This window comes from Hemitrygon akajei, chromosome 5 (assembly GCF_048418815.1).
Source record: "Hemitrygon akajei chromosome 5, sHemAka1.3, whole genome shotgun sequence".
In the NCBI taxonomy this organism is placed as follows: domain Eukaryota; kingdom Metazoa; phylum Chordata; class Chondrichthyes; order Myliobatiformes; family Dasyatidae; genus Hemitrygon; species Hemitrygon akajei.
The window spans coordinates 19,448,305-19,459,483 of record NC_133128.1 but is presented as its reverse complement, the minus strand read 5'-3'; positions in this window follow the sequence as shown (position 1 = coordinate 19,459,483).

Here is an 11,179-nt window from a genome sequence, read left to right as displayed (position 1 = left end):
ATTCTCAGACTGTGGTTTGTACCAAAGTCAAAACTAGACTGTGTTTATAAGACCATCATTTGGGTTGGAGAATGATTGACCTGGGCTTATCTGTTTAATTGCTATCAGTGACTTGCCAGAAGTTGAACTTACCTTGTTTGAGGTAATTAGGCATGTCAGATTTGTGTTTGATATGGAATTTGCTTTAGTGCAGAAAGTGAGAGAAGTTTGGTGAGGTGGTGTGCCAAATGTGTGTGAGTTCTTGTAGAATTAAGAGATAATCCATGAAAGTTACCTGCACTCCAAACTGTCTTTTTGTTCAACTTTGCAATCCTAATGATTCTACTCACTGTAATGCATGCAAAATGTTGTAAGAACTCAGTAGGTCAGGTAGCATCTTTGGAAATGAATGAACAGTCAACACTTCAGGCCAAGGCTCTTCTTTAGGACTGGAAAGGAAGGGGGGGGGGAAATGCCAGAATAAAAAGGTGGGGGGGGAGGGAATGGAAGCTAGCTGAAAGGTGATAAGATCATAAGACACAAGAGCAGAATTAGGCCATTCAGCCCAGTGAGTCTGCTCCACCATTCCATCATGGCTGATTCCAGATCCTACTTAACCCCATATACCTGCCTTCTTGCTATATCCGTTGATGTCCTGACCAATCAGGAAACAATCACTTTCCCTTTAAGTATACCCATGGACTCAGCCTCCACTGCAGTCTGTGGCAGAGCATTACACAGATTTACTACTCTCTGACTAAAAAAAATTTCCTCCTTACCTCTGTTCTGAAGGGTGGCCCCTCAAATTTGAGTTTGTGCCTGCTAGTTCTGGATAGCCCCACTAAAGGAAGCATCCTCTCCACATCCACCTTATCTTGTCCTTTCAACATTCGGTAGGTTTCAATGAGATTCCCCCTCATTCTTCTAAATTCTAGTGAGTACAGGCCCAGAGCTGCCAAACGCTCCTCATATGTAAAGCCCTGCATCCCTGGAATCATCCTCATGATCCTCCTATGGACTCTCCAATGGCAACACATCCTTTCTGAGATTTGGAGCTAAAGCTGTTGACAGTGTTCTTAAGTGCAGCCTGACAACTGTCTTATAAATACTCAGCATTTTCTCCTTACTTTTATATTCTGTGCCCCTTGAAATAAATGCCAACATTGCATTTGCCTTCTTTATTACACACTCAACCTGTAAACTAACCTTCTGAGAGTCTGGCACGAGGACTCCCAAGTCCCTCTGCACCTCTGATGTTTGAACCTTCTCCCCATTTAGATAATAGTCCGCACTGTTGTTCCTTTTACCAAAATGGATTATCATTCATTTCATTCCATCTGCCACATTTTTTGCCCATTCTTCCAATTTGTACAAGTCCTGCTGCAATTGCATTGCTTTCTCAGTACTACCTACCTTCCACCGACCTGTGTATCATCCACAAACTCTGCCACAAAGCCATCAATTCCATTAGTGAAATCATTAACAGGCAATGTGAAAAGTAGCAGTCCCAGCTCTGACCCCTGAGGAACACCACTAGTCACTGGCAGCCAACTAGAAAAGGCCCATTTTATTCCCACTCGCTGCCTCCTGCCTGTGGGTCATTCCACTATCCATACCAGTACCTTTCCTAGATTGCCATAGGATTTTATCTTGTTAAGCAGCCTCATGTTTGGCACCTTGTCAAACGCCTTTGGAAAATCCAAGTAAATGACATAAACTGTCTCTCCTTTGTCCTCCCTGTGTGTTGCTTCCTCGAAGAACTCTAATAGATTTGTCAAGCAAGATTTTCCTTTAAAGAAACCATCCTGACTTTGACTTATCATAAGTCTCCAAGTACCCTGAAACCTCATCCTTAATAATAGATTCTAACACTTTCTAACCACTGAGGTAAGGCTAACTGGCCTATAATTTCCTTTCTTTTACCTTTCTCCCTTCTTAAAGAATGGAGTGATATTTGCAATCTTCTAGTCCTTCAGGACCATGCCGGAATCAAGTGATTCTTGACCAGTGGATCTGTTATCTCTTCAGCAACCTCACTCAGGCCTCTGGGATGTAGTGATAGGTGAAACCAGATGGGTGGGAAAGGTAAAGGCTGGAAAGGAAGGAATCTGATAGGAGAGGAGAGTGGACTACAGGAAAAAAGGAAGGAGGAGGAGGAGGAGATCGAAGGGGGAGACGATAGGCAGGTGAGAAGAGGTAAGAGGCCAGAGTGGTGAACAGAAGAGGGAAGGTAGAGGGAATTTTTTTTTACCGGGTGGAGAGATCGATCTACATGCCATCAGGTTGGAGGCAATCTAGACTCATTAGTGCATTGGCTTGAAGGCCTAATTGGAGATGAGAAAGAGGAATCCTGGCCTCCTTTGATTTGTCTACCCATCCAGATGGGGAAGGTGAGCAAAGACGGTTGGTCACTTCCATCAACCAAGTACTGTACACCTGCCAAGTTCAGTTTTATGTCTGTAACTACAGTATGCCTGAACTTAAGGTAACTTGAATTGAGAGCAATCCTGAACTGCTAATAAGCATAGATTTGAGCTGTTGCCAGCAGGACAATCATCTAAAGTTGCTCCTCTAATTGAACATGATACTTTGTTAAATAGGGATGTGTTTCCATCCTTCAGACCACAGCATGGATGCACCATATCATGAAGTAACACAAGTTGTAGCTGCAAGATCATAGCAATACCTGTTATTCTGGCTTCTTCCTCTCCCCCCCCACCCCCCCACCTTCTGTTCCAAATCTGATGGAGGACCATGGGCAGAAATGTTGACTGTGCACTCTCTTCCATCGATGACCTGCTGAGTTCATCCAGCATTTTGTGTGTGTTGCTTAAGGTTTCCAGCATCTGCAGAATCACTTGTGTTTACCATAGCAATAACTATTGACTACTTTCCATCCCAGTCTTTAGATGACATTAAGACCAGGGTGTTCAAGTGTTTAATCTTATATTTTCTCCAGGGACATTTTCTTGTAATTATTATCTCAAAATTAGCCCATGTGTTATACAGATTTGGGGTAAAGTTGGCAGGAGAAAATAATGAAAAGACTAAATGGCCATTGCATCTTCCAATCAGTAGCTTTCATATTCCTTCCTGAGTTATGCACATACTATACTACTGGACTGCTGCAAGCAATTATGGCCAGGTGAAGTCATTGTTCAAGACAATGGTAGCGTGTTAACAACTTTGAAAAGGAAGTACAGCTGTTCTTCCAACAATGCTTGCTGTGAATACAATAAGCATTTTCACTTACACTATCTAATAACCGATTGGAAAGTATGCATAGCAGTGTACAGCATTTTATTCTTTGAACTTCAAAACTCAGACAGGAGTAGTCAATAAAGAAGCAGATAAATGAAAATAGGACAGAATTGCTCTAGGGTCTGAATTGCCAGAGCTAAACTGCAGCTCCTAAGATGGTGAATTTTGAGTTTTGGTTCAGGAAGGAGGAGAGGAAATCAAATTTCACTGCGGTTTGCAGTTGGGATCCTGATAGGGAGGAGAAAAGACTTGGGTGCATTATGGTCATCATTTTTCTGCCCGTAGATCTTGAGTAAATAGTCAATCTCTGATCATTCAAAGTTTATTTTTGTGTTGAAAGCTCAATAAAATGAATTATGAAATGTAAATAGGTGCAAAGAGCAAATTCAATACAATAAAAGTTTTTTTAATCAGATGATTTTAGTAATCTTAAATTCTTTTGAATTCATCCTTCATCTAGATCTGCTTTATGAACAAAAGAGCAAGTATTTAACGTTTAAGTTTACAATTAACGATTTAAATGAGAATTTTATTTTAATGACTGCAAAACAGTATGTTAGTACAGTGACTTATTTTGACAAGTGATTATGCTTTTAATTAATAGCATTTTTCCTGTTTTAAGAAAAATCTTTTGTTGGCCACTGGATTGTTGGTTCAGTAAAAGAATTTGTTTTTAAATAGCTTCTGGAAAATACTTGTGTAAAGTGGGAGAAAGCCTGTAACCTTAGATGTAAATATTGGAAGTTTACTTGATGTCCATTGTTGCAGAAGATTTTCTGATGATCGCAAGCAGTAGATTTCACTCAGGTTTCAGAATCTTTAGTTACATTAGTTTTCAACCTAGGACACAATAATTGTAATATCATTGACTGCTCTATCCATGAATTGATCTCTGATTTATTTAATATACCCTGTGACCATTGTATTAGATCCACTGTACACTTACATTCATTAATGTAAACACCTAATCATATGTACGGAACATGTAAGGGTCCCAGATCTGCTTCTACACAAAAGAGTCTTAACTCTGTTGGTTTTTACTTTTTTTTTTGACAGTTTGCTAGCTTTATAGTCAAAAGTTCATGGCTGAATATCAATTACCTTCAGGGTCCCCATAAATCACATCTAGATCTTAAGCCTCTCAAATTCATGCAGAAGATGATCAGCGAGACATGTATTGGATCCTTAAGCTTACAAAATGAAGTTAGCCTGGGCTAATAGGTTAAAGGAACATAAAAACAGATATTGTATAAGTCCTTTCACAATATTTTAAGAAAACAATTTGGATTTCAATGGAAAAACATGGCTTGTATGCATGCCGTAAAGTGTGTATAAAATATATCATGACTTCATATTCTTTGTCTTCAAGGCCATAGTTTAGAGTATGGCAGGTGACCTACTGTTACCTGAGGGGATGGGAGAGCAGTAGCAGAACTATAAATCCCACTAGAAGATTTTATCATTCTTGCTGAAGGCAGTCTCTGTCATTTAGTTAAATTGTTGAAATGTTATGATGATGGATAAAGCTAATGGCTAGGAAGAGACAAACTGGAGCCATCTGGTCTATGATGGTTATTTACTAGTTCAAATCACCTTCCCTTCTGACAATAAATGAGCACCAACTACCTAGTACTGGTCAATGACTTTGTGAAACAATTAAAATAACACTATCCTTCCCTTTGAGTTGTTCGATATTTTCTGAGAAATGTTTCAAATACTCAACTAAGAATTTTTTATTGGATGTGTCATATTGAGTCCATTTCTGTTTTCCATTAATGATCACGTAAGTTAACTCTGCATAGGGATTAATAGCTTTAGAGACACAAAAGCATCAGTCATCTTCCATTTATTATGATCCACATTAGTATGATTTTCCTGCAATATTCCTATATTTCTTGATTCCCTTAATATCCAGAACATATCAATCTTTGTTTTGAATGTACTCGATGACTGAGGCACCTCAGGTCACAGGTGGAGAATCCCGAAGATTTGTTACCTTTAGTCAAATGGTTTTTTCTCATTTCATTCCTGTTCCCTATTCTGAGACTGTCACCCATAGTTTTAGCACTCATAGCCAAGATAACTATCTGACCTGCATCCAACCTATATATTAGATCTTTAAAAAATGTCTGAGATCTCTTATTCTTCTAAGTTCTAAACTCATGGGATGATGAACCTATATCACTTGTCCCTAAAATGGCATGCACAAAATTTTTGTTGGTACACAGTATGCAGTTTTGCCTTGTAATTATTTAAACTCCACCCACAATAAGGGGTGATTACGTTTATTGCCAAATGAAGCAACAAATTATTTTTTTACAACCTGAGAAGAGTGAGATGCTTTCACAAGAAATCATGTCGCACAGCTTCAGCTTGGTGCTAGATTAACGGCTGCAAGAACACTGGATGATATGTTTTGAAATCCCTGCAAACCTGATGTGCACATCAGTATTTGGATAGTAAATGTTTAATGTAACAATACTGTTTAGAAACTGTTATTTTTCGATTGTCTTTTTAAAGGATTAATAAATTTTTTGCACTAGTTTTCTAAAATGCTTCATTTATTTCAATCTGTCTCTTGTAATTTTAACAGTAAAACAATTAATACACATAAATAAGCATAATTTATTTTTAAAAAGCCCATAATTAGTGTTACTGATTCATTAATCAATAATAATCTGCTCAAACTGAACCTAAGCAGTGAGAGAATTTTTTCAAGTATTTTCACCAATTTGGGCACACACTTTCAAAAATGTATTGAAATGTATTTTCAAAATGCCGCCCCTATTCTCGAGTCTTCTCAAGATCCCAGTCTACAGAGGCTCCTTGTAAAAGTCACCATCTCTGCTGCTTGTCTGGTGAATCTTTGTAACACTCTTTCTTAGGCAGGGGCATCTATTTTTAAGGAGACCAAAACTACACCAGACCTGAGGTGCAGTGTTACCAAGACCCCATATAACTGTAGAAAGACACACAGCCTCTTGCAGTGGTAAAGTAAATTTATTATTGGAATACATGTATGTACTTCACGGTTTAAACTAGAGTTGCAGGGAGATGGGAACCAGAGTGCCAGAACAATTTTGTAGAGGCAAATGTTGGTAAGACTTCAGACAAAGTCAGGAACCAAAAGTTTGAGAATGGTGTGACTAGTGTCCTGAGGTGTGTATATTTCAAAGCAAGGAGTATCGTGGAAAGGCAGTTGCTCTCAGGGCATGGGTCAACACCTGGAATTATGATGTTGCTATTTGTGAGACTTGGTTGGGGGGGGGGCAGGACTGGCAGCTCAATATCCAGGGGCTCTGTTGTTTTAGATGTGACTGAGTGGGAGAGATTAAAAGAGAAGGGGTGGCATTACTAGTCAGGAAAAATGTCATGGCAGTGCTCCATCAGGACAGACTAGAGAACTTGACAAAGTGAGGCATTGTGGGTGCAACTGAGAAGTAAGAAAGGTATGGCCATGTTAATGGGGCTATGTTACAGGCTACCAACTATCCTAGGGATTTAGAGGAACACATTTGTAAAGAGATCGCAGACTGTGGCAAGAAACATAAGTTTGTTATAGTCGGTGATTTTGACTGGGAGTCCCATACTGTAAAAGGACTACATGGGATAGAGCCTGTCAAATGTGTTTAGGAAAGTGTCCTTCATCAGTATGTAGAAGTCCCAATGAGAGAGCGTGCGAAACTGGACCTGCTACTAGGGAATGAGACAGGGTGGGTTACAGAAGTTTGTATAGGGGAACGCTTTGTATCCAGTGATCATAAGGGCATTATTTTCAAATTAAGTATGCAAAGAGATAGGTCTGGTCAGTGGTTTGAGAATCTAAATTGGAGAAAATTCAGTTCTGATAGTATCTACTATTTTGCTAGAACTGATCTAGCAAGTGTGGATTGGGACGGACTGTTTTCAAGCTTCCTACTCTCAAAATTTTATTTTTGAAGGCCTCCAACTTTCCAAGTTGAGAGTAGAAAGCTTGTATGTGTTTTTCAGAATAAAAGGTAAAGCTATCAAGAGTAGGGAGCCTTGGTTTTCAAGAGATACTGAGGCCCAGGTGTATAGCAGGTATAGGCAAGTAGGAACAAATGAGCTGCTTATGGAGTACAAGAAATGCAAGAGAACACTTAAGAAAGAAATCAGGAGGCTAAAAGAAGACAAGAAGTTGCTCTAGCAGACAAGGTAAAGTTGAATCCTAAGGGATACTACAGGTATGTTAAGAGCAAAAGGATTGCAAGGGACAAAATTGTATAGCCAAAACAGATGGGGGCGATCTTAAATGCATTCTATACATCTGTAATTACCCTGGAGCCAAATATGGAGTCTACAGAAGTGAGGCAAAATTGCATCGACATCATGGACCCTGTATAGATTACAGAGGAGGAGTTGTTTGCTATCCTGAAGCAAATCAGGGTGGATAAATCCTCAGGACCTGACAAGGTGTTCCCTCAGACACCATGGGAGGCAAGTGCACAAAATTGTGAGGGGTATGGATAGGGTAAATGGAAGCAGGCTTTTTCCACTGAGGTTGCATGGGATGGAAACCAGAGGTCTTGGCATAAGCGTGAAAGGTGAGAATTTTAAAGGCGAACATGACGGGAAACTTCTTAACACAGAGAGTCCTGAGAGTGTGGAATGAGCTGCCAGCACAAGTGGTCCACATGAGCTTGATTCCAATGTTTAAGAGAAATTTGGATAGGTACATGGATAGCAGAGGTATGGAAGGCTACGGTCCCAGTGCAGGTTGACAGGAGTAGGCAGCTTAAATGCTTTTGGCATGGACTAGATGGGATGAAGGATCTGTTTCTGTGCTGTATTTCTCTATGACTCTAAGTCACCACGTACATATTTTGATAATAAATTACCTTGAGATTCATTTTCTTACAGGCATTTACAGGAAAATAAATAAAACAAAATTTATGGAAACTATACATAAAGAAAGATTGACAAACAATGTGCAGTTGAGGGCAAGTTGTGCAAATTTAAAATAAATAAATCAATAAATAATGCTATGAACATGAATTGCGGAGAACTTGAAAGTGAGTATGTAGGTTAGAACACAGAAAACCTACAGCACAATACAGGCCACTCAGCCCACAACCTGTGGAACCTGTGATTCCACAGGTTGTGGAATCAGTTCAGAGTTGAGATGAGTGAAGTTATCCACGCTGGTTTGGGACCCTGATGTTTGTAGGGTAATAACTGTTCCTAAATCTGCTGCTCTTGGACCCAAGGCTTCTGTACCTCCTGCCTGATGGTGGTAGTGAGAAGAGAGATAGCCAGGATGGTGGGGCTCCTTGGTGTTGGATGCTGCTTTCTTATGCCAGTGGTTCTTGAAAAAGTGCTGAATGGGGTGGAGGGCTTTGCCTGTGATGGATTGGGCCATATTCACCGCTTTCTGCGGATTTTTCTGTTCCTGGGCATTGATGTTTCTACACCAGGCCAACAATCATAGTTAATGTCGCTATGCATAAATTTGTTGTTCTGCAACTGCTTTCACGTAAAGACTTTTCTCCTCATGTATATGAAGGATGCAAGTAATAAAGTCAATTCAATTTAATTCAATACACTGTAGCTTGCACGAACGCTTTGAGCATCAGCATTTTACATTTTGTCACCATTTTAAATATATACCTTTTTTGTTTATTGCAGCAAAATGGATTGCCTTATGTTTTTGCACTCTATAATCTATTTACTGTGTTCTCGCTGCTCCCTTAGTTTATTCATATCCCTTTGGCTTCTCTCTATAACTTCCTCACTAATTACAATCCTGTTTAGTTTTGTATCATCAGCAAAGTTGGCAATATGCCATTTGGTTTCTCAGAACAATTGCTGCTGTACAATCCAGCAAACAGACCTGTCATCTGCACCAGAAACTGAGCTTTCACAGACCAGTTAACTCTTTAGTAGGGTTGTAACAGAAAGTTCAAAGTCGATTTTATTATCAGAGTATGTATATGTCACCACATACAACCCTAAGATTAATTTTCCTGTGGGCGTACTCAGCAAATCTGTGGAATCTGTGGAACAGAATCAATCAAAGATCAACTAGAGTGCAGAAGCCAACAAAGTGTGCAAATGGAAATATAAATAAATAGCAATAAATAAGGAGTACATGAAATAACAAAGTAAAGTGTCCCTAAAGTGAGATCGTTTGTTGTGGGAACATCTCAATGGATGAGCAAGTGAGTGTAGTTAGCCCTCTGTTGAGGTTGAGGGGTAGTAACTGTTCTTGAACCTGGTGGTGTGAGTCCTGAGGCACCTGTACCTTCTACCTGATAGCAGCAGCGGGAGAAGAGCAAGGCCTGGGTGTTGGGCATCTCGGATGATGGATGCTGCTTTCCTATGAAAGCATTTCAGGTAGAGATGCTCAATGGTTGGGAAAGTTTTACCTGTGATGTACTGGGGCGAATTCATTACCTTTTGTAGGAATTTCTGTTCAAAGGCATTGGTGTTTCCATACCAGACTGTGATGCAGCCAGTCAATACACTCACTACTGCACATCCATAGAACGGGAGTATTGTATGTTATAGCAATCAGTTTGAATGGTTTTCTTAAGGGGAAAATACAAATACCAATCTAAAGATTATAAAAGGGTGAAGCTTTGACTGTGATTTGAGTCCTGAATTACAATTAAAAATAGATGAAATCTTCTGGCATTTTATTGTGGTATATTAGGAAAGACCCTCTTAATTGTGATGTAGGTATTGATGGGAGGCAGAACTCAGTAACTGGCAAACACCTGTCCAGATGATGTGATATAGTTTATTGACTTTATTGATCTCAGTTTGGTCTCGTAAGTATTTTCTCCCTCCTTTTGTTCTGCATGATGATCCCATGTGTAGAATGATAATTGACCTCTTCTTACTGCTATAGTAACATCAATACAACAATCAGGACATTTTAAAAAATCATGTATATAATGATTTTAATAATATCCCTCAATACTTTTCTGCCTTTTGAGTTTTCAAGATAGTTACATGGGAGGTGGGGTGGGGGGGGTTGGTAAATTACCAGTTTGACAACAGCATGGTGTAGTTTGAAAAGTGCAGAAGAATCTTTTAGAATAACCTGAGGTGTGACTTCGGTTTAGTAATGTATCTGAAGGACAGAACCCCTGATACAACAGTACTCCCGCAGTATTTGACCGAAGTGTTTTCTAAGATTAAATGTTCAAGTGATTGGGGCTTGAGCCTGTGGCGTTCTGACTCGAGAGTTATCACTGAACGAAAAAGCCTGATGGTCATGTGATGTTTCCCTTTTTAAAAAAAAAGTTCTCAGTGCCTGTTATAGGTTTAGGAAGAGACCAAGGACGCATCAGTCTTCAAGTGATTATTGGTGGGTCGGAGTAGCAAGGGGTCGAGATATTCTCACTAATGTAAAGGCCAGCATAGCTCTTTCCTCCAACAGAGGGAACCTACTATTATTACATATCATATTATGGCCGGAAACCCCATCCGACTGAAGTGAATAAGACAGATCACAGCTAAGAAACACAAATAAAAGTAGTAAGTTGAGCTCAATAGTGGGAAATACAAAAGAAAATGGTGTAAATATTAAATAAATACTTAATTCTATGTCCACCGGGCAGACAGATAAGGTGCAAATCGTAAACACGAGATTCCACATATGCTGGAAATCTTGAGCAACGCACATAAAAAGCTGGGGGAACTCCGCAAGTCAGGCATCATCTTTATGAAGGGGAATAAACAGTTGATGTTTTGGGCCAAGACCCTTTGTTGACTATTAATTCCCATCCATTGATGCTGCCTGACTTGCTGAGTTCCTCCAGCATTTTGTGTGTGTTGCTGAGACAGATAAGGTAGGGGTATTTTCAGAAGATAACATAAATTATGTCAACATTTAAAATAAATAGAGGTGAATTAGAAAGGAAAAGATAATCAGGATAAAGCTTCTAGTCCAAAAACATTAAATCTGCACGTT